Source organism: Leuresthes tenuis, unplaced genomic scaffold (assembly GCF_036924035.1).
Source record: "Leuresthes tenuis unplaced genomic scaffold, fLeuTen1.0.hap1 SCAF_23, whole genome shotgun sequence".
In the NCBI taxonomy this organism is placed as follows: Eukaryota; Metazoa; Chordata; class Actinopteri; order Atheriniformes; family Atherinopsidae; genus Leuresthes; species Leuresthes tenuis.
The window spans coordinates 10,840,417-10,864,673 of NW_027325377.1; the positions used below are offsets into that span (position 1 = coordinate 10,840,417).

The following is a 24,257-nucleotide window of genomic DNA, read 5'->3' on the forward strand; positions in this document are numbered from 1 at the left end:
CATAATTCCTGAAAAATGGGTAAGAAAAGGTGCGAATGCCCAACCATACATCATCAAAAGAAGAAGTGGGTGTGTTCTGCTATAAGAAGGTTTGAATGTCCGACCATAGTTTGTAAAAAATGGGTAAAAATAGGTGCGAATGCCCAACCATACATCATCAAAAGCAGGTGTGAATGTCAGATCATAATTTGCAAAAACCTGATGAGAAATGGTGAGAATGCCCGACTATACACCATCAAATGCGGGTGTTCGGCTGTGAGTAGGTGTGAATGTCCGACCATACTTGCTGAAAAATATGACAAAGCAGTTTTCACTTGGTTTGAGAGAAGGAATTCATTTTATATCAAAATCCAAAATTGTGTAGAACTCGTGGAAATAAGTTTATTCTCGGATTACTAAAGGTTTAGTGTTGTTCTTTGGTATACTGCAAAGTAATACTTTCTTTTTTGTTGAAACCTATTCAGACATGCACAAATATGAAGGACAAAGCAGTTTTAACTTGGTTTGAATTAAGGAATTCATTTTATATCAAAATCCGAAATTGTGTAGAACTCGTCAATCGACGCTTATTCTCGGATTCCTGAAAAGGTTTAGAGTTCTTCTTTCCTATCCTGCAAAGTACAACGTTCTTTTTTTGTTTAAAGCTATTCAGACATGGATAAATATGAAGGACAAAGCAGTTTTAACTTGGTTTGAGTGAAGGAATTCATTTTATATCAAAATCCGAAATTGTGTAGAACTCGTCAATCGACGCTTATTCTCGGATTCCTGAAAAGGTTTAGAGTTGTTATTTCCTATCCTGCAAAGTACAACGATCTTTTTTTGTTTAAAGCTATTTAGACAGGGATAAATATGAAGGACAAAGCAGTTTTAACTTGGTTTGAGTGAAGGAATTAATTTTATATCAAAATCCGAAATTGTGTAGAACTCGTGAAAATAAGATTATTCTCGGATTCCTAAAGGTTTAGTGTTGTTCTTTCCTATCCTGCAAAGTACAACGTTCTTTTTTGTTTAAAGCTATTATGACATGGATAAATATGAAGGAAAAAGCAGTTTTAACTTGGTTTGAGTGAAGGAATTCATTTTATATCAAAATCCGAAATTGTGTAGAACTCGTGAAAATAAGATTATTCTCGGATTCCTAAAGGTTTAGTGTTGTTCTTTCCTATCCTGCAAAGTACAACGTTCTTTTTTGTTTAAAGCTATTATGACATGGATAAATATGAAGGAAAAAGCAGTTTTAACTTGGTTTGAGTGAAGGAATTCATTTTATATCAAAATCCAGAGTTGTGCATTATGGCAGCAGAATTGTAGTCTGAATACCTTTTATGCCAAACAGATTTGCCTTGCCAAGGGAAGTTTTATAAATGTTTATTGTTTATGTTTAAAATAAATAAACTAGCAGAATAATTAATTCATCCTCCTGGTCCCTCCCACCCCGGAGAGGGCAGCCAGAGACTGCAATAGGCATCCCCGCAACCTGGGATCCAACACAGGGCAGGAGGGCCTGATGCCCACCAGGCTCAGGGCCTGCAGTCACCATATTCCGGGAGCTACTGTACCCCCAGAAGGAACCCATCCCGCCCCACCCCACTCCACCCAACCCCACCCCGGAGGACCTCTACAAAAACAAACAAACAACAACAAAAATCAAACTAATCACCCGGTCACACCAGTCGCAGCAGCCCGGGCCTGAGACCCACCGTCACCCAGGCCCCCCCAGGACCCCCCCAAAGGGGGAAAAGCACCCCCCCACACAGACCCCCTCCCCCCCACCGCACGCCCCAACACCCTAAATAAAACAACCACCTGCGGACACCTTGGAGTTCCCAGAGCAACAAGCCCGGCACCAGCACCTGCACCAACAGTAGAGATACTGTGGCATGTCCAGGGCAACCCAGACCCCCCAGGTACAGGCAGGGCCCCGCCCCGGGCGCAAGGCAGCGGCCAGCCACCAGGGCCCAGGCCCAGCACCACCACCCACGCCAGAGCGGCCCCCCAGCACACACCCAACCGCCCAGAGCAACGGGACAGCAACCCACCACCACCACAATGTGATCAAGCTAATCAGAGGGGACCAGAGAGAATTAAATTCAGCCAATTGATGTTTTGAGGAGGCAGACATTGTTTCCATGCTAATACAATCTAAAAGAACATTTCTAAACTGGTTAATACACAGATTGTTCTTCGCTTTCCAGTTCATGAGAATAGTTTTCTTTGCGATACATAACACTGTGAGGATCATGTGTGCTAAGCTAAATTCCACGTTGATGTTGTCTAAGTCACCCAGTATGCACAGTGTGGGTCATGCAGGAATGCTACACTTTAGCCATGTTGATAGGTCCGCACAGACTTCAAGCCAGAACTTCTGGACAGGCGCACAAAACCACAAAGCGTGTGCATAATCATCAGGTGTGTTATCTGTGCAATGTGAGCAGATGTTTGAGTGTGTTAGACCCATCCTGAACATCCTTTGTCCTGTATAGTGTGTTCTATGAAGAATTTTGTATTGTATGAGCTGTAAATTAGTATTTTGAGTCATTGTGAAGGTGTTCAAACATATTTGTGGCCAGAAGCTATGACTAGAACTGATGGATAAATCTGCCTCCCATTTTGAGGACGGTAGAGACATTGTGTCATCTATCTTAGACAATAATTTATATATTTTTGATAGTAGTTTTGGGGTGCAGATGCTTAGAAATTCTGCTACCCTAATCGGGAGTTGTAAGTCTGGTTGGTGGAGGATATATTTCTTTGTTATTAAAGACTTAAGTTGTTGTTATTCTAGGAATTTATTGCTGCCTATCTCATGTTGTGATATGAGCTCATCATGAAATAAAATGTCCATTTTGGATTATATGTTCCAGATGTTTGATTCCTTTGATCTTCCACAGAGTAAAGTTTAGCATTTTAGCATTCAAGTGAAGACTTTGTTATTTTAAGAAATTCCCACCAGGCTGTCAGAGAGGTGCTGATGTTAATGCTTTTGAAACATTTGTGATTTTTTACGTCTTGACTAATAAGTGGCAGGTCAGAGATTTCCAGATTATCACACATATATGATATGTTCTATATTTATCCATGTTCATCTATTGGGCTAGGTTTAAACCATTTTGATATATACTGTAACCTATTGGCTAAGCAATAGTGCTGAAAATTAGGTAAATCTAATCCACCACTGTCCTTGGTCTTCTGTAGGGTTTTTAAACTAATACGTGGTGGTTTGTTTTTCCACAGAAATTTAGAGATGCAAGAATCTAGTGACTTAAACCAAGTAGCAGGTGGTTTTATGGGGATCTGTTATGAGGTGCGAATGCCGATCGCCCTCTTCATCACGGGCCCAGGTGTTTGCTGTCCGCCACTCCACCTCCCGGTGACCGGGTTCAGTGTCACCGGAATAACTCACAGACTTTTTCTTGCTGGTTTCTTGGTGGAGCTATTTATTGTGCCCCCCTTGCTCCCCACATGTGTGTTCAGTCCCAAAAATTACTACAGTCTGTACAAATCTTTTTTTACCAATCAAGCCCACATCAGCTCCAGCTTTTACATCATTCCCAGCCATTTTTCGCTCCTTTCTCCACCCGTCTTTCTCCATTTAAAGGGCTCCCTCTCTTAATTGAACTCCTCCCCCTTTCGAGCCTTTTCTTCCCCCGTTTTTACAAGTTATGGTTGGACATTCAGACCTTCTTGCAGCTGAAAACCTCCGCTCCCTCTTTTGATCATACATTGTCGGGCATTCGCACCTTTTCTTACCCGCTTTTTACAAACCATTGTCGGACTTTCACACCTTCTTCTAGCCGAACAACTCCGCTCCCGCTATTGATTGTGTACAGTAGAGTCTTTTAACCTTTTTTTACCCGCTTTTTACCAACTATGGTCGGACATTCACACCGTCTTACAGCGGAACACCTCCGCTCCCGCTTTTGATGGTGTATAGTCGAGCATTCGAACCTTTTCTTACCCGCTTTTTACAAACTATGGTCGGACATTTAAACATTCTTGTAGCCGAAAACCTCCGCTCCCTCTTTTGATCATACATTGTCGGGCATTCGCACCTTTTCTTACCCGCTTTTTACATACCATGGTCGGACTTTCACACCTTCTTGTAGCCGAACAACTCCGCTCCCGCTATTGATTGTGTACAGTTGGGTATTTTAACCTTTTCTTACCCATTTTTCAGTAATTATTGGTGGACATTCAGACCTTCTTGCAGCTGAACACCTCCGCTCCCGCTTTTGATGGTGTATAGTCGGGCTTTCGAGGCTTTTCTTCAACTGTGTTTACAAATTATGGTTGGAAATTCAGACCTTGACGGCGAACAACTCCGCTCCCTCTTTTGATCATACATTGTCGGGCATTCGCACCTTGTCTTACCCGCGTTTTACAAACCATGGTCGGACTTTCACACCTTCTTGTAGCCGAACAACTCCGCTCCCGCTATTGATTGTGTACAGTCGGGTTTTTTAACCTTTTCTTACCCGCTTTTTACCAACTATGGTCGGACATTCGCACCATCTTACAGCGGAACCCCTCCGCTCCCTCTTTCGATGGTGTACTACAGGCTTTACCTTTGCGGATGAAGCCCTTTCTGTCTGTGCAAAAGAAATCTTGTTACTGTGCAGAGTGACTTCTCTGAGTAGAGTCGCCTTACTTGTTGCGACTGTGCCGATGTTCGAAGCTGGAGTGCAAAGTTGTTGCTTGAATGGTGCTCGCTGGAGCGTGCGGTAGTGTAAAGTTATACCATTTAAAAGGGCTGAAGAGTGCTCAGTGCAGCAGGTGGGCGGAGGTGCAAAGTGACACTATGGCCATAAAAAGAACACCGCTACAAGTGCCCATTGTGCCAGGAAGGGCCCTCGGACGTGAACCAGTGGACAGTTATCGCTTCTCGGCCTTTTGGCTAAGATCAAGTATAGTATCTGTTCTTATCAGTTTAATGTCTGATATGTCCTCTATGCGAGGACTACATATTAAATGGATTTTTATCAATAGGAGTTGAAAAAGGAGCTTGCTCCGTTCACTCCAAGCATCGACCCGGTACTGCAGTGCCGCTGGGAACGGTGCGCTCTCCTCTGCTCTTGTGAAAAAGCAAACAGCGGTGCAGGATGGAAGTTTCAGGGAGCCCAGAATGAACCTTTCTTTTAATCTTCTGAGAAAAGAGAGTGACTGCGAAGCAGACTTTAACACGGCTCTGGGAGCGAGCCGAGTGCGGGCTAACCGGGAGAATTGCTTGAAAGAAACGCGACACCGAATGAGCAGTCAGAACAAAGCCTCCATACGGTGTTCCTGTGGTGTTTTTATAAAATGCGGTGAAAAAAATGGTGTGAATGCCCCATAGAAAACTAAAAGGTGGAGCGGAAGTGTTCGGCTGCAAGAAGGTGTGAATGTCCGACTATATTTGGTGAAAAGCAGGTGAAGCAAGGTCTGAATGCCCAACCTTACATCATCAAAAGCGAGATCAGAGGTTTTTGGCTGCAAGAAGGCTATAGTTTGCCAAAAGCGGGTAAGGTGCGAATGACCGACTAAAAATCAACAAAAGTGGGGGCGGAGGTCTTCTGATGCAAGTGGGTGTGAATATCCCACCATACAAGTATGGTGGAGAGGAAGCCGTGAATGGCCGACCATAGTTTGCAAAAAGCGGGTGAGAAAAGGTGCGAATGTCCAAACATACATGATCAAAACAGGGAGCGGAGGTGTTTGGCTGCGACAAGGTGTGAATGTCCACCAATAATTAATGAAAAGCGGGCAACAAGTAGGTTCGAATGCCCAACCATACATCAACAAAAGCAGGAGTGGATGTGTTTGGCTACAAGAAGGTTTGAATGTCCGACCATAGTTTGTAAAAAGCGGGTAAGAAAAGGTGCGAATGCCCGACAATGTATGATCAAAAGAGGGAGTGGAGGTTTTCGGCTACAAGAAGGTTTGAATGTCCGACCATAGTTTGTAAAAAAGCGGGTAAGAAAAGGTGCGAATGCCCGAACATACACCATCAAAAGAGGGAGCGGAGGTGTTCCGCTGAAAGACGGTGTGAATGTCCGACCATAGTTGGTAAAACGCGGGTAAGAAAAGGTTCGAATGCCCGAATATATACTATCAAAAGCGGAAGCGGAGGTGTTCGGCTGCAAGAAGGTGTGAACGTCCGACCAAAGTTTGTAAAAAGCAGTTAAGAAAGGGTTCGAATATCCAACCAAACATAATCAAAAGTGGGAGCAGAGCTGTTCAACTGCAAGTAGGTGTGAATGTCCACCCATAATTCCTGAAAAATGGGTAAGAAAAGGTGCGAATGCCCAACCATACATCATCAAAAGAAGAAGTGGATGTGTTCTGCTACAAGAAGGTTTGAATGTCCGACCATAGTTGGTAAAAAGTGGGTATGAAAAGGTTCGAATTTCCAAATTCGGCTGCAAAAAACTGTGTTCGGCTGCAAAAAGGTGTGAATGTTTGACTAAAGTTTGTAAAAAGCGGGTAAGACAAGGTGCGAATGCCTGACAATGTATGATCAAAAGCGGGAGCGGAGGTGTTCAGCTGCAAGAAGGTCTAAATGTCCATCATTAATTGCTAGAAAACATGAAAGAAAATTTTCGAAAATCAATCCGCACATGATCATAAGTGGGAGAGGAGGTGTTCAGCTGCAAGAAGGTGTGAATGTCCTACCATAATTGCTGAAAAATGTGTTAGAAACGGTAAGAATGCCGGACCATACATCATCAAAAGCTAGAGAGGTGGTGTTCGGCTGCAAGTAGGTGTGAATGTCTGACTAAAGTTCAAATATATTAACAAAAGCGGAAGGAGAGGTCTTCGGATGAGTGGTTGAGAATTTCCAACCATAATCTTTAAAATGCGGTGAAAAAAAGGTGTGATAGAAACCTAAAAGGTGGAGCGGAAGTGTTCGGCTGCAAGAAGGTGTGAATGTCCGTCTATAGTTGGTGAAAAGCAGGAAAAGCAAGGTCTGAATGCCCAATCTTACATCATCAAAAGCGAGATCAGAGGTGTTTGGCTGCAAGAAAACGGGTAAGGTGTGAATGACCGACTAAATATCAACAAAAGTGGGGGCGGAGGTCTTCGGATGCAAGTGGGTGTGAATATCCCACCATACAAGTATGGTGGAGAGGAAGCTGTGAATGGCCGACCATAGTTTGCAAAAAGCGGGTGAGAAAAGGTGCGAATGTCCAAACATACATGATCAAAACAGGGAGCGGAGGTGTTTGACTGCGACAAGGTGTGAATGTCCACCAATAATTAATGAAAAGCGGGCAACAAGTGGGTTCGAATGCCCAACCATACATCAACAAAAGCAGGAGTGGATGTGTTTCGCTACAAGAAGGTTTGAATGTCCGAGCATAGTTTGTAAAAAGCGGGTAAGAAAAGGTGCGAATGCCCGACAATGTATGATCAAAAGAGGGAGTGGAGGTTTTCGGCTACAAGAAGGTTTGAATGTCCGACCATAGTTTGTAAAAAGCGGGTAAGAAAAGGTGCGAATGCCCGAACATACACCATCAAAAGAGGGAGCGGAGGTGTTCCGCTGAAAGACGGTGTGAATGTCCGACCATAGTTGGTAAAACGCGGGTAAGAAAAGGTTCGAATGCCCAAATATATACCATCAAAAGCGGAAGCGGAGGTGTTCGGCTGCAAGAAGGTGTGAACGTCCGACCAAAGTATGTAAAAAGCAGTTAAGAAAAGGTTCGAATATCCAACCAAACATAATCAAAAGTGGGAGAAGAGCTGTTCGACTGCAAGTAGGTGTGAATGTCCACCCATAATTCCTGAAAAATGGGTAAGAAAAGGTGCGAATGCCCAACCATACATCATCAAAAGAAGAAGTGGATGTGTTCTGCTACAAGAAGGTTTGAATGTCCGACCATAGTTTGTAAAAAGTGGGTAAGAAAAAGTTTGAATGCCCGGACATACACCATCAAAAGAGGGAGCGAAGGTGTTCCGCTGTAAGACGGTGTGAATGTCCGACCATAGTTGGTAAAAAGCGGGTAAGAAAAGGTTAAAATACCCGACTGTACACAATCAATAGCGGGAGCGGAGTTGTTCGGCTACAAGAAGGTGTGAAAGTCCGACCATGGTTTGTAAAACGCAGGTAAGACAAGGTGCGAATGCCCGACAATGTATGATCAAAAGAGGGAGCGGAGTTGTTCGGCTGCAAGGTCTGAATTTCCAACCATAATTTGTAAAAACCGTTGAAGAAAAGCCTCGATAGCCAGACTATACACCATCAAAAGCGGGAGCGGAGGTGTTCAGCTGCAAGGTCTGAATGTCCACCAATAATTAATGAAAAATGGGTAAGAAAAGGTGTGAATGCCCAACTATACATCATCAAAAGCAGAAGTGGATGTTTTCGGCTACAAGAAGGTTTGAATGTCCGACCATAGTTTGTAAAAAGCGGTTAAGAAAAGGTGCGAATGCCCGAACATACACCATCAAAAGAGGGAGCGGAGGTGTTCCGCTGAAAGACGGTGTGAATGTCCGACCATAGTTGGTAAAAAGCGGGTAAGAAAAGGTTAAAATACCCGACTGTACACAATCAATAGCGGGAGCGGAGTTGTTCGGCTACAAGAAGGTGTGAAAGTCCGACCATGGTTTGTAAAACGCGGGTAAGAAAAGGTGCGAATGCCTGACACTGTATGATCAAAAGAGGGAGCGGAGTTGTTCGGCTGCAAGGTCTGAATTTCCAACCATAATTTGTAAAAACCGTTGAAGAAAAGCCTCGATAGCCCGACTATACACTATCAAAAGCGGGAGCGGAGGTGTTCAGCTGCAAGAAGGTCTGAATGTCCACCAATAATTACTGAAAAAAGGGTAAGAAAAGGTGTGAATGCCCAACTATACATCATCAAAAGCAGAAGTGGATGTTTTCGGCTACAAGAAGGTTTGAATGTCCGACCATAGTTTGTAAAAAGCGGTTAAGAAAAGGTGCGAATGCCCGAACATACACCATCAAAAGAGGGAGCGGAGGTGTTCCGCTGAAAGACGGTGTGAATGTCCGACCATAGTTGGTAAAAAGCGGGTAAGAAAAGGTTAAAATACCCGACTGTACACAATCAATAGCGGGAGCGGAGTTGTTCGGCTACAAGAAGGTGTGAAAGTCCGACCATGGTTTGTAAAACGCGGGTAAGACAAGGTGCGAATGCCTGACAATGTATGATCAAAAGAGGGAGCAGAGTTGTTCGGCTGCAAGGTCTGAATTTCCAACCATAATTTGTAAAAACCGTTCAAGAAAAGCCTCGATAGCCCGACTACACACTATCAAAAGCGGGAGCGGAGGTGTTCAGCTGCAAGAAGGTGTGAAAGTCCGACCATGGTTTGTAAAAAGCGGGTGAGAAAAGGTGCGAATGTCCAACCATACATGATCAAAACAGGGAGCGGAGGTGTTTGGCTGCGACAAGGTTTGAATGTCCACCTATAATTAATGAAAATCGGGCAACAAGTAGGTTTGAATGCCCAACCATACATCATCAAAAGCAGGAGTGGATGTGTTCGGCTACAAGAAGGTTTGATTGTCCGACCATAGTTTGTAAAAAGCGGGTAAGAAAAGTTTCGAATGCCCGAACATACACCATCAAAAGAGGGAGCGGAGGTGTTCCGCTGTAAGACGGTGTGAATGTCCGACCATAGTTGGTAAAAAGTGGGTATGAAAAGGTTCGAATTTCCAAATTCGGCTGCAAAAAACTGTGTTCGGCTGCAAAAAGATGTGAATGTTTGACTAAAGTTTGTAAAAAGCGGGTAAGACAAGGTGCGAATGCCTGACAATGTATGATCAAAAGCGGGAGCGGAGGTGTTCAGCTGCAAGAACGTCTAAATGTCCATCATTAATTGCTAGAAAACATGAAAGAAAATTTTCGAAAATCAATCCGCACATGATCATAAGTGGGAGAGGAGGTGTTCAGCTGCAAGAAGGTGTGAATGTCCTACCATAATTGCTGAAAAATGTGTTAGAAACAGTAAGAATGCCGGACCATACATCATCAAAAGCTAAAGAGGTGGTGTTCGGCTGCAAGTAGGTGTGAATGTCTGACTAAAGTTCAAATATATTAACAAAAGCGAGAGGAGAGGTCTTCGGATGAGTGGTTGAGAATTTCCAACCATAATCTTTAAAATGCGGTGAAAAAAAGGTGTGATAGAAACCTAAAAGGTGGAGCGGAAGTGTTCGGCTGCAAGAAGGTGTGAATGTCCGTCTATAGTTGGTGAAAAGCAGGAAAAGCAAGGTCTGAATGCCCAATCTTACATCATAAAAAGCGAGATCAGAGGTGTTTGGCTGCAAGAAAACGGGTAAGGTGTGAATGACCGACTAAATATCAACAAAAGTGGGGGCGGAGGTCTTCGGATGCAAGTGGGTGTGAATATCCCACCATACAAGTATGGTGGAGAGGAAGCTGTGAATGGCCGACCATAGTTTACAAAAAGCGGGTGAGAAAAGGTGCGAATGTCCAAACATACATGATCAAAACAGGGAGCGGAGGTGTTTGACTGCGACAAGGTGTGAATGTCCACCAATAATTAATGAAAAGCGGGCAACAAGTAGGTTCGAATGCCCAACCATACATCAACAAAAGCAGGAGTGGATGTGTTTGGCTACAAGAAGGTTTGAATGTCCGAGCATAGTTTGTAAAAAGCGGGTAAGAAAAGGTGCGAATGCCCGACAATGTATGATCAAAACAGGGAGTGGAGGTTTTCGGCTACAAGAAGGTTTGAATGTCCGACCATAGTTTGTAAAAAGCGGGTAAGAAAAGGTGCGAATGCCCGAACATACACCATCAAAAGAGGGAGCGGAGGTGTTCCGCTGAAAGACGGTGTGAATGTCCGACCATAGTTGGTAAAACGCGGGTAAGAAAAGGTTCGAATGCCCGAATATATACCATCAAAAGCGGAAGCGGAGGTGTTCGGCTGCAAGAAGGTGTCAACGTCCGACCAAAGTTTGTAAAAAGCAGTTAAGAAAAGGTTCGAATATCCAACCAAACATAATCAAAAGTGGGAGCAGAGCTGTTCGACTGCAAGTAGGTGTGAATGTCCACCCACAATTCCTGAAAAATGGGTAAGAAAAGGTGCGAATGCCCAACCATACATCATCAAAAGAAGAAGTGGATGTGTTCTGCTACAAGAAGGTTTGAATGTCCGACCATAGTTTGTAAAAAGTGGGTAAGAAAAAGTTCGAATGCCCGGATATACACCATCAAAAGAGGGAGCGAAGGCGTTCCGCTGTAAGACGGTGTGAATGTCCGACCATAGTTGGTAAAAAGCGGGTAAGAAAAGGTTAAAACACCCGACTGTACACAATCAATAGCGGGAGCGGAGTTGTTCGGCTACAAGAAGGTGTGAAAGTCCGACCATGGTTTGTAAAACGCGGGTAAGACAAGGTGCGAATGCCCGACAATGTATGATCAAAAGAGGGAGCGGAGTTGTTCGGCTGCAAGGTCTGAATTTCCAACCATAATTTGTAAAAACCGTTGAAGAAAAGCCTCGATAGCCCGACTATACACCATCAAAAGCGGGAGCGGAGGTGTTCAGCTGCAAGGTCTGAATGTCCACCAATAATTACTGAAAATTGGGTAAGAAAAGGTGTGAATGCCCAACTATACATCATCAAAAGCAGAAGTGGATGTTTTCGGCTACAAGAAGGTTTGAATGTCCGACCATAGTTTGTAAAAAGCGGTTAAGAAAAGGTGCGAATGCCCGAACATACACCATCAAAAGAGGGAGCGGAGGTGTTCCGCTGAAAGACAGTGTGAATGTCCGACCATAGTTGGTAAAAAGCGGGTAAGAAAAGGTTAAAATACCCGACTGTACACAATCAATAGCGGGAGCGGAGTTGTTCGGCTACAAGAAGGTGTGAAAGTCCGACCATGGTTTGTAAAACGCGGGTAAGACAAGGTGCGAATGCCTGACAATGTATGATCAAAACAGGGAGCGGAGTTGTTCGGCTGCAAGGTCTGAATTTCCAACCATAATTTGTAAAAACCGTTGAAGAAAAGCCTCGATAGCCCGACTATACACTATCAAAAGTGGGAGCGGAGGTGTTCAGCTGCAAGAAGGTCTGAATGTCCACCAATAATTACTGAAAAATGGGTAAGAAAAGGTGTGAATGCCCAACTATACATCATCAAAAGCAGAAGTGGATGTTTTCGGCTACAAGAAGGTTTGAATGTCCGACCATAGTTTGTATAAAGCGGTTAAGAAAAGGTGCGAATGCCCGAACATACACCATCAAAAGAGGGAGCGGAGGTGTTCCGCTGAAAGACGGTGTGAATGTCCGACCATAGTTGGTAAAAAGCGGGTAAGAAAAGGTTAAAATACCTGACTGTACACAATCAATAGCGGGAGCGAAGTTGTGTCCCCACAGTCCATAATGTAGAAAAGAGTGAAAAAAGCCTTTCTGATTTGTTGTGTGTGCTCACAGTGCAGAGTGTAGAGAAAAGAGAGAAAAGAAAGCCGTTTTGGTGTCACGGGTGTTGTGACTTACACACACACATTTCTGAATTGAGAAAGGACATTATTTTAGAGGAAGCACTAGAGTTTAGATCCCACATTTGTTGATAGGCATTCATTTAATTTTTCTTTTAATCAGTTTTAAAGTGAATACTAACTGAGAAATGAAAAAGGTGAAGAGTTTAGAAGCTTGGTTCAAGAGCAAAACTTGGTTTATGATCAGCTGAGTCTCTAAACAGAACAGCAAAGGGCTTCATCGAACATTTAAAAAAGATTCAGATTGTTAGAATATCCAGAATTTATAGGAATGGTGGTGATTACTCTTATTTTCTAGAATGGAAATAACTGCACCATGTCTGTTTTATGAATTTAAGGGGCTAAAAAGTTTTGTTCTCGTTTTTCTATGATTAACCGAATGTATGTGAGACAAACAGACAGAAGGGTTACGGCCGAGCGCTAGACCTTCCAAAAAAGATGAGACAGGCTGGACCCGTGCCATACTAGTTAAGACCTGCCTGTGGATAACAGGTTCTTTAAACTCTCACAAACTCACACACGTTCGCACACATACACCCATACACACACACATTCTTGAACTTGCTGCAAGATTAAACCTTTGCATTAACTGACTCCAGCAACTCTGAGTCTCATTGAGAGACTTTTCTCAACAATTGGGTCCTCAAACCAGATCTCAACGTTTTTTCCGCTGTCCAGGGTCGGAGCTGAAACCGTGCACGGGGGAGTCCAGTACTCCTAATGAAAGACCCCCTGCTGAATTGCGGTAATTAGGGGCCAGTGTCCACTGAAAGGGGGAAAAAGGGAGGAGATCGTACTTTTGAATCAATGGCCAGAAGCCATTGGCAGTGCAGGCATCAACAATAATGGTGTTATTTCACCCATTAACACTTAACGTACCTCATGCAGTGGCTGTGATATGGTTACTTAACAAAATATCTTTACCAGACATCTCTCCTACATAACAGTTCTTCTTTCACAGCCACACCTTGTTGTCGAGAGATGTGCTACACTTAATCCATCCACACTGCTACCTACCCCACAGATGGAAAGCCTCATGATTGCATGTCAGAAATAACCATCAGTGTTTTACCCAGGCCAGACTTAACTGATATACGTTATGAAAATGCAGAAATAACTATATTTATTCAATAGGTCAAGCAAAAAACCCTGATGGCACAAATGCTACAGGATTTGCAGTAGTAACAGAAACTGAAGTTTTCTTAAAACAACCACTACCAAAAAATTACTCTGTTCAAGCAGTCGAATTGCTAGCTTTAACTGAAGCTTGTAAATTAAATAACAAAAAGGTTGTTAACGTTTACACTGACAGTCAGTATGCCTTCTCAACTGTACATGTGTTAACACAGCATTGGAAAAACAGGTATGTTGACATCCACAGCTAAATGTATAAACTACAAATATTTTAGCATTATTAGATGTTATTCAATTGCCATCTACAATAGACTCGTATGAATGACCGGAAGGAAAACCATACTGCCAAAGAATTTGTTTAAATATGCTGCAGTATTGAGCCATGGACCATGTCATGTCTCAACAGGAGGGATGGAAGCAATAATGAACCAGGTTTTTACAGCATATGGTTTTACTAATTATTGAAATTTTTTTTTTAGAATAAATAAATGAATAACGTTTTGTCTAGCAGGTCAAATATGTGCAAAATACATTCAACAGGGCAATCTAAGACCAAAACGAAGATAATTCCCTAAGCCAGTGTATCTTTTTCAACATATATGTTTGGATTTCATTATTTCATTATTGTGTAGATTTCATTGAACTAAATTAATGTTAAGGGAAACGATTCTGCTCAGTGACAACAGAGGTTTTTACCAAATGGTCTGAAATATTTCCATGTGCACAAGCAGATGCACATTGTGCCAGGAAGGGCCTTCGGACGTGAACCAGTGGACAGTTATCGCTTCTCGGCCTTTTGGCTAAGATCAAGCGTAGTATCTGTTCTTATCAGTTTAATGTCTGATATGTCCTCTATGCGAGGACTACATATTAAATGGATTTTTATCAATAGGAGTTGAAAAAGGAGCTTGCTCCGTTCATTCCAAGCATCGACCCGGTACTGCAGTGCCGCTGGGAACGGTGCGCTCTCCTCTGCTCTTGTGAAAAAGCAAACAGCGGTGCAGGATGGAAGTTTCAGGAAGCCCAAGATGAAACTTTCTTTTAATCTGCTGAGAAAAGAGAGTGAATGCGAAGCAGACTTTAACACGGCTCTGGGAGCGAGCCGTGTGCGGGCTAACCGGGAGAATTGCTTGAAAGAAATGCGACACCGAATGAGCGGTCAGAACAAAGCCTCAATACGGTGTTCCCGTGTTGTTTGTGGCTGCCTTGTCTTTTGCACAGAGTAAAAGAAAAGGCAGCCATCGAAAAGGGCCCGATTGTTCCTACTTGGTCAGCCGAGGAGCAAGGGGGGGAGCAAGCGTCTCAACCAAGCAAAGCTCACCATGGGGAAGGTGGCTATGCCAACTAGCCTGATGCCCTGCTCCCGCAGTGATGGATAATCGTACTCTGGTTTCTCTTCATAACGTACAAGTCCTTCGCCTTTTACTAAAGACTTTTGTGGAGAGCAGCACTAATGAATTGTTTCTATTTTTGGCAGGCTTTACCTTTGGGGGTGAAGCCCTTTCTGTCTGTGCAAAAGAAATCTTGTTACTGTGCAGAGTGACTTCTCTGAGTAGAGTCGCCTTACTTGTTGCGACTGTGCCGATGTTCAAAGCTGGAGTGCAAAGTTGTTGCTTGAATGGTGCTCGCTGGAGCGTGCGGTAGTGTAAAGTTATACCATTTAAAAGGGCTGAAGAGTGCTCAGTGCAGCGGGTGGGCGGAGGTGCAAAGTGACATTATGGCCATAAAAAGAACACCGCTACAAGTGCGCATTGTGCCAGGAAGGGCCCTCTGACGTGAACCAGTGGACAGTTATCGCTTCTCGGCCTTTTGGCTAAGATCAAGTGTAGTATCTGTTCTTATCAGTTTAATATGTGATATGTCTATGCAAGGACTACATATTAAATGGATTTGTATCAATAGGAGTTGAAAAAGGAGCTTGCTCCGTTCACTCCAAGCATCGACCCGGTACTGCAGTGCCGCTGGGAACGGTGCGCTCTCCTCTGCTCTTGTGAAAAAGCAAACAGCGGTGCAGGATGGAAGTTTCAGGGAGCCCAAGATGAAACTTTCTTTTATTCTGCTGAGAAAAGAGAGTGAATGCGAAGTAGACTTTAACACGGCTCTGGGAGCGAGCCGAGTGCGGGCTAACCAGGAGAATTGCTTGAAAGAAACGCGACACCGAATGAGCGGTCAGAACAAAGCCTCAATACGGTGTTCCTGTGGTGTTTTTATAAAATGCGGTGAAAAAAAAGGCGTGAATGCCCCATAGAAAACTAAAAGGTGGAGCGGAAGTGTTCGGCTGCAAGAAGGTGTGAATGTCCGACTGTATTTGGTGAAAAGCAGGTGAAGCAAGGTCTGAATGCCCAACCTTACATCATCAAAAGCGAGATCAGAGGTTTTTGGCTGCAAGAAGGCCATAGTTTGCCAAAAGCGGGTAAGGTGCGAATGACCGACTAAATATCAACAAAAGTGGGGGCGGAGGTCTTCGGATGCAAGTGGGTGTGAATATCCCACCATACAAGTATGGTGGAGAGGAAGCTGTGAATGGCCGACCATAGTTTGCAAAAAGCGGGTGAGAAAAGGTGCGAATGTCCAACCATACATGATCAAAACAGGGAGCGGAGGTGTTTGGCAGCGACAAGGTGTGAATGTCCACCCATAATTAATGAAAAGCGGGCAACAAGTAGGTTCGAATTTCGTACCATACATCATCAAAAGCAGGAGTGGATGTGTTCGGCTACAAGAAGGTTTGAATGTCCGAGCATAGTTTGTAAAAAGCGGGTAAGAAAAGGTTCGAATGCCGGACCATTCATCATCAAAAGCGGGAGAAGAGGTGTTCGGCTGCAAGAAGCTGTGAATGTCCAGCCATAATTACTCAAAAACGGGTAAGAAAAGGTAGTATTGCCAGACCATAAATGATCAAAACAGGGAGCGGAGGTGTTCCGCTGTAAGAAGGTGTGAATGTCCGACCATAATTGGTAAAAGCTGGTAAGAAAAGGTTAAAATACCCGACTGTACACAATCAATAGCGGGAGCGGAGTTGTTTGGCTACTAAAAGGTGTGAAAGTCCAACCATGGTTTGTAAAAAGCGGGTAAGAAAAGGTGCGAATGCCCGACAATGTATGATCAGAAGAGGGAGCGGAGGTTTTCGGCTGCAAGAAGGTCTAAATGTCCAACCATAATTTGTAAAAACCGGGGAAGAAAAGGCTCGGAAGCCCGACTATACACCATCAAAAGCGGGAGCGGAGGTGTTCAGCTGCAAGAAGGTCTGAATGTCCATCAATAATTGCTAGAAAACATGAAAAAAAATTTTCGAATATCCAACCGCACATGATCATAAGTGGGACAGGAGGTGTTCAGCTGCAAGAAGGTGTGAATGTCCACCCATAATTCCTCAAAAATGGGTAAAAAAAAGGTGCAAATGCCCAACCATACATCATCAAAAGCAGGACTGGATGTGTTTGGCTACAAGAAGGTTTTAATGTCCGAGCATAGTTTGTAAAAAGCGGGTAAGAAAAGGTTCGAATGCCCGAACATACACCATCAAAAGAGGGAGCGGAGGTGTTCCGCCATAAGAAGGTGTGAATGTCCAACCGTAGTTGGTAAAAAGTGGGTGAGAAAAGGTTAAAATGGCCGACTGTACACAATCAATAGCGGGAAGGGATGTGTTTGGCTACAAGAAGGTGTGAAAGTCCGACCATGTTTTGTAAAAAGCGGTTATGAAAAGGTGCGACTGCCCGACAATGTATGATCAAAAGAGGGAGCGGAGGTTTTCGGCTGCAAGAAGGTCTGAATGTCCAACCATAATTTGTAAAAACCGGGGAAGAAAAGGCTCGAAAGCCCGACTATACACCATCAAAAGCGGGAGCAGAGGTGTTCAGCTGCAAGAAGGTCTCAATGTCCATCAATAATTGCTAGAAAACATGAAAGAAAATTTTCGAATATCCAACCGCACATGATCATATGCGGGAGAGGAGGTGTTCAGCTGCAAGAAGGTCTGAATGTCCACCCATAATTCCTGAAAAATGGGTAACAAAAGGTGCGAATGCCCAACCATACATCATCAAAAGCAGGTGTGAATGTGAGATCATAATTTGCAAAAACCTGATGAGAAATGGTGAGAATGCCTGACTATACACCATCAAATGCGGGAGCTGAGGTGTTCGGCTGTGAGTAGGTGTGAATGTCCGACCATACTTGCTGAAAAATATGACAAAGCAGTTTTCACTTGGTTTTAGGGAAGGAATTCATTTTATATCAAAATCCGAAATTATGTAGAACTCGTGGAAATAAGTTTATTCTCAGATTCCTAAAGGTTTAGTGTTATTCTTTGATATACTGCAAAATAATACTTTCTATTTTTTTGAAACCGATTCAGACATGGATAAATATGAAGGACAAAGCAGTTTTAACTTGGTTTGAGTTAAGGAATTCATTTTATGTCAAAACCCGAAATTGTGTAGAACTGGTGAAAAGAAGCTTATTCTCGGATTCCTAAAGGTTTAGTGTTGTTCTTTGGTATACTGCAAAGTAATACTTTCTTTTTTGTTGAAACCGATTCAGACATGGATAAATATGAAGGACAAAGCAGTTTTAACTTGGATTGAGTGAAGGAATTCATTTAATATCAAAATCCGAAATTGTGTAGAACTCGTCAATCGACGCTTATTCTCGGATTCCTGAAAAGGTTTAGATTTGTTTTCTTTCCTATCCTGCAACGTACAACGTTCTTTTTTTGTTTAAAGCTATTTAGACATGGATAAATATGAAGGACAAAGCAGTTTTAACTTGGTTTGAGTGAAGGAATTCATTTTATATCAAAATCCGAAATTGTGTAGAACTCGTGAAAATAAGATTATTCTTGGATTCCTAAAGGTTTAGTGTTGTTCTTTCCTATCCTGCAAAGTACAACGTTCTTTTTTGTTTAAAGCTATTATGACATGGATGAATATGAAGGACAAAGCAGTTTTAACTTGGTTTGAGTGAAGGAATTCATTTTATATCAAAATCCAGAGTTGTGCATTATGGCAGCAGAATTGTAGTCTGAATACCTTTTATGCCAAACAGATTTGCCTTGCCAAGGGAAGTTTTATAAATGTTTATTGTTTATGTTTAAAATATATAAACTAGCAGAATAATTAATTCATCCTCCTGGTCCCTCCCACCCCGGAGAGGGCAGCCAGAGACTGGCTGCAATAGGCATCCCCGCAACCTGGGACCCAACACAGGGCAGGAGGGCCTTATGTCCACCAGGCTCAGGGCTTGCAGTCACCATATTCCGGGAGCTACTGTACCCACAGAAGGAACTGCTTTGTCCTTCATATTTATCCATGTCTAAATAGCTTTAAACAAAAAATGAACGTTGTACTTTGCAGGATAGGAAAGAACAACTAAAAACCTTTTCAGGAATCCGAGAATAAGCGTCGATTGACGAGTTCTACAAAATTTCGGATTTTGATATAAAATGAATTCCTTCACTCAAACCAAGTTAAAACTACTTTGTCCTTCATATTTATCCATGTCTGAATCGGTTTCAACAAAATAGAAAGTATTACTTTGCAGTATACCAAAGAACAACACTAAACCTTTAGGAATCCGAGAATAAACTTATTTCCACGAGTTCTACATAATTTCGGATTTTGATATAAAATGAATTCCTTCACTCAAACCAAGTGAAAACTGCTTTGTCATATTTTTCAGCAAGTATGGTCGGACATTCAGACCTACTCACAGCCGAACACCTCCGCTCCCGCATTTGATGGTGTATAGTCGGGCATTCTCACCATTTCTCATCAGGTTTTTGCAAATTATGATCTGACATTCACACCTGCTTTTGATGATGTATGGTTGGGCATTCACACCTTTTTTTACCCATTTTTCAGGAATTATGGGTGGACATTCACACCTTCTTGCAGCTGAACACCTCCTTTCCCGCATATGATCATGTGCGGTTTGATATTCGAAAATTTTCTTTCATGTTTTTTAGCAATTATTGATGGACATTGAGACCTTCTTGCAGCTGAACACCTCTTCTCCCGCTTTTGATGGTTTATAGTCGGGCTTTCGAGCCTTTTCTTCCCCGGTTTTTACAAATTATGGTTGGACATTCAGACCTTCTTGCAGCCGAAAACCTCTGCTCCCTCTTTTGATCATACATTGTCGGGCATTCGCACCTTTTCTTAACCGCTTTTTACAAAACATGGTCGGACTTTCACACCTTCTTGTAGCCGAACACATCCCTTCCCGCTATTGAATGTGTAGAGTCGGCCATTTAAACCTTTTCTTACCCGCTTTTTACCAACTACGGTCGGACATTCACACCTTATGGCGGAACACCTCCGCTCCCTCTTTTGATGGTGTATGTTCGGGCATTCAAACCTTTTCTTAACCGCTTTTTACAAACTATGCTCGGACATTAAAACCTTCTTGTAGCCGAACACATCCAGTCCTGCTTTTGATGATGTATGGTTGGGCATTTGCACCTTTTTTTGTACCCATTTTTGAGGAATTATGGGTGGACATTCACACCTTCTTGCAGCTGAACACCGCCGCTCCCACTTATGATCATGTGCGGTTTGATATTCGAAAATTTTCTTTCATTTTTCTAGCAATTATTGATGGACATTCAGACCTTCTTGCAGCTGAACCCCTCTGCTCCCGCTTTTGATGGTGTATAGTCGGGCTTTCGAGCCTTTTCTTCCCCGGTTTTTACAAATTATGGTTGGACATTAAGACCTTCTTTTAGCCGAAAACCTCCGCTCCCTCTTTTGATCATACATTGTCGGGCATTCGCACCTTTTCTTACCCGCCATTTACAAAACATGGTCGGACTTTCACACCTTCTTGTAGCCGAACACATTCGCTCCCGCTATTGATTGTGTACAGTCGGGTATTTTAACCTTTTCTTACCCACTTTTTACCAACTACGGTCGGACATTCACACCTTCTTATGGCGCAACACCTCCGCTCCCTCTTTTAATCATGTATGGTTGGGCATTCGAACCTTTTCTTACCCGCTTTTTACAAACTATGCTCGGACATTCAAACCTTCTTGTAGCCGAACACATCTAGTCCTAATTTTGATGATGTATGGTTGGGCATTCGCAACTTTTTTTTTACCCATTTTTGAGGAATTATGGGTGGACATTCACACCTTCTTGCAGCTGAACACCTCCTCTCCCACTTATGATCATGTGCGGTTGGATATTGGAAAATTTTTTTTCATGTTTTCTAGTAATTATTGATGGACATTGAGACCTTCTTGCAGCTGAACACCTCCGCTCCCGCTTTTGATGGTGTATAGTCGGGCTTCCGAGCCTTTTCTTCCCCGGTTTTTACAAATTATGGTTGGACATTTAGACCTTCTTGCAGCCGAAAACCTCCGCTCCCTCTTCTGATCATACATTGTCGGGCATTCGCACCTTTTCTTACACGCTTTTTACAAACCATGGTTGGACTTTCACACCTTTTAGTAGCCAAACAACTCCGCTCCCGCTATTGATTGTGTACAGTCGGGTATTTTAACCTTTTCTTACCAGCTTTTTACCAATTATGGTCGGACATTCACACCTTCTTACAGCGGAACACCTCCGCTCCCTGTTTTGATCATTTATGGTCTGGCAATACTACCTTTTCTTACCCGTTTTTGAGTAATTATGGCTGGACATTCACAGCTTCTTGCAGCCGAACACCTCTTCTCCCGCTTTTGATGATGAATGGTCCGGCATTCTTACCTTTTCTAACACATTTTCCAGCAATTATTGTCGGTCATTCACACCTTTCTCATCAGCTTTTTGCAAATTATGATCTGACATTCACACCTACTTGCAGCCGAACACCTCGGCTTCCGCTTTTGATGGTGTATATTTTGGCATTCGAACCTTTTCTTACCCGCTTTTTACAAACCATGGTCGGACTTTCACACCTTCTTTTAGACGAAAAACTCCGCTCCCGCTATTGATTGTGTAGAGTCGGGTATTTTAACCTTTTCTTACCCGCTTTTTACCAACTATGGTCGGACATTCACACCTTCTTACAGCGGAACACCTCCGCTCCCTCTTTTGATGGTGTATGTTCTGGCATTCGAACCTTTTCTTACCCACTTTTTACAAACTATGCTCGGACATTCACACCTTGCAGCGAAACACCTCCGCTCCCTCTTTTGATTGTGTATGTTCGGGCATTCGAACCTTTTCTTACCCGCCTTTTACAAACTATGGTCGGACATTCAAACCTTCTTGAGGCCGAACACATCCACTTCTGCTTTTGATGATGTATAGTTGGGCATTCACACCTTTTCTTACCCATTTTTCAGTAATTATTGGTGGACATTCAGACCTTCTTCCAGCTGAACACCTCTTCTCCCGCTTTTGATGGTGTATAGTCGGGCTTTCGAGGCTTTTCTTCAACGGTGTTTAAAAATTATGGTTGGAAATTCAGACCTTGCAGCCGAACACCTCCGCTCCCTCTTTTGATCATACATTGTCGGGCATTCGCACCTTGTCTTACCCGCGTTTTACAAACCATGGTCGGACCTTCACACCTTCTTGTAGCCGAACAACTCCACTCCCGCTATTGATTGTGTACAGTCGGGTATTTTAACCTTTTCTTACCCGCTTTTTACTAATTATGGTCGGACATTCACACCGTCTTACAGTGGAACACCTCCGCTCCCTCTTTTGATGGTGTATGTTCGGGCATTCGAACTTTTTCTTACCCACTTTTTACAAACTATGGTCGGACATTCAAACCTTCTTGTAGCAGAACACATCCACTTCTTCTTTTGATGATTTATGGTTGGGCATTCGCACCTTTTCTTACCCATTTTTCAGGAATTATGGGTGGACATTCACACCTACTTGCAGCCGAAAACCTCTGCTCCCTCTTTTGATCATACATTGTCGGGCATTCGCACCTTTTCTTAACCGCTTTTTACAAAACATGGTCGGACTTTCACACCTTCTTGTAGCCGAACACATCCCTTCCCGCTATTGATTGTGTAGAGTCGGCCATTTAAACCTTTTCTTACCCGCTTTTTATCAACTACGGTCGGACATTCACACCTTATGGCGGAACACCTCCGCTCCCTCTTTTGATGGTGTATGTTCGGGCATTCAAACCTTTTCTTAACCGCTTTTTACAAACTATGCTCGGACATTAAAACCTTCTTGTAGCCGAACACATCCAGTCCTGCTTTTGATGATGTATGGTTGGGCATTTGCACCTTTTTTAGTACCCATTTTTGAGGAATTATGGGTGGACATTCACACCTTCTTGCAGCTGAACACCTCCGCTCCCACTTATGATCATGTGCGGTTTGATATTCGAAAATTTTCTTTCATTTTTCTAGCAATTATTGATGGACATTCAGACCTTCTTGCAGCTGAACCCCTCTGCTCCCGCTTTTGATGGTGTATAGTCGGGCTTTCGAGCCTTTTCTTCCCCGGTTTTTACAAATTATGGTTGGACATTAAGACCTTCTTTTAGCCGAAAACCTCCGCTCCCTCTTTTGATCATACATTGTCGGGCATTCGCACCTTTTCTTACCCGCCATTTACAAAACATGGTCGGACTTTCACACCTTCTTGTAGCCGAACACATTCGCTCCCGCTATTGATTGTGTACAGTCGGGTATTTTAACCTTTTCTTACCCACTTTTTACCAACTACGGTCGGACATTCACACCTTCTTATGGCGCAACACCTCCGCTCCCTCTTTTGATCATACATTGTCGGGCATTCGCACCTTGTCTTACCCGCGTTTTACAAACCATGGTCGGACTTTCACACCTTCTTGTAGCCGAACAACTCCGCTCCCGCTATTGATTGTGTACAGTCGGGTATTTTAACCTTTTCTTACCCGCTTTTTACCAATTATGGTCGGACATTCACAAAGTCTTACAGTGGAACACCTCCGCTCCCTCTTTTGATGGTGTATGTTCGGGCATTCGAACTTTTTCTTACCCACTTTTTACAAACTATGGTCGGACATTCAAACCTTCTTGTAGCAGAACACATCCACTTCTTCTTTTGATGATTTATGGTTGGGCATTCGCACCTTTTCTTACCCATTTTTCAGGAATTATGGGTGGACATTCACACCTACTTGCAGCCGAAAACCTCTGCTCCCTCTTTTGATCATACATTGTCGGGCATTCGCACCTTTTCTTAACCGCTTTTTACAAAACATGGTTTGACTTTCACACCTTCTTGTAGCCGAACACATCCCTTCCCGCTATTGATTGTGTAGAGTCGGCCATTTAAACCTTTTCTTACCCGCTTTTTATCAACTACGGTCGGACATTCACACCTTATGGCGGAACACCTCCGCTCCCTCTTTTGATGGTGTATGTTCGGGCATTCAAACCTTTTCTTAACCGCTTTTTACAAACTATGCTCGGACATTAAAACCTTCTTGTAGCCGAACACATCCAGTCCTGCTTTTGATGATGTATGGTTGGGCATTTGCACCTTTTTTTGTACCCATTTTTGAGGAATTATGGGTGGACATTCACACCTTCTTGCAGCTGAACACCTCCGCTCCCACTTATGATCATGTGCGGTTTGATATTCGAAAATTTTCTTTCATTTTTCTAGCAATTATTGATGGACATTCAGACCTTCTTGCAGCTGAACCCCTCTGCTCCCGCTTTTGATGGTGTATAGTCGGGCTTTCGAGCCTTT

The 24,257-nt window shown here is 43.2% G+C and overlaps 4 non-coding genes across 4 annotated transcripts; all 4 read left to right on the forward strand.

Moving 5' to 3' along the window:
* The first annotated feature begins 4,877 nt into the window (after positions 1 to 4,877).
* Positions 4,878 to 5,068, forward strand: LOC140283327 (U2 spliceosomal RNA). The gene has a single exon (XR_011910033.1). It is a non-coding gene; the product is annotated as a U2 spliceosomal RNA (small nuclear RNA).
* Positions 5,069 to 14,376: 9,308 nt separating this feature from the next.
* On the forward strand, positions 14,377 to 14,567 carry LOC140283339 (U2 spliceosomal RNA). The gene has a single exon (XR_011910044.1). It is a non-coding gene; the product is annotated as a U2 spliceosomal RNA (small nuclear RNA).
* A 410-nt stretch (positions 14,568 to 14,977) lies between these two features.
* LOC140283549 (U5 spliceosomal RNA) lies at positions 14,978 to 15,091 on the forward strand. The gene has a single exon (XR_011910145.1). It is a non-coding gene; the product is annotated as a U5 spliceosomal RNA (small nuclear RNA).
* A 298-nt stretch (positions 15,092 to 15,389) lies between these two features.
* LOC140283329 (U2 spliceosomal RNA) lies at positions 15,390 to 15,577 on the forward strand. The gene has a single exon (XR_011910035.1). It is a non-coding gene; the product is annotated as a U2 spliceosomal RNA (small nuclear RNA).
* Positions 15,578 to 24,257: the final 8,680 nt, after the last annotated feature.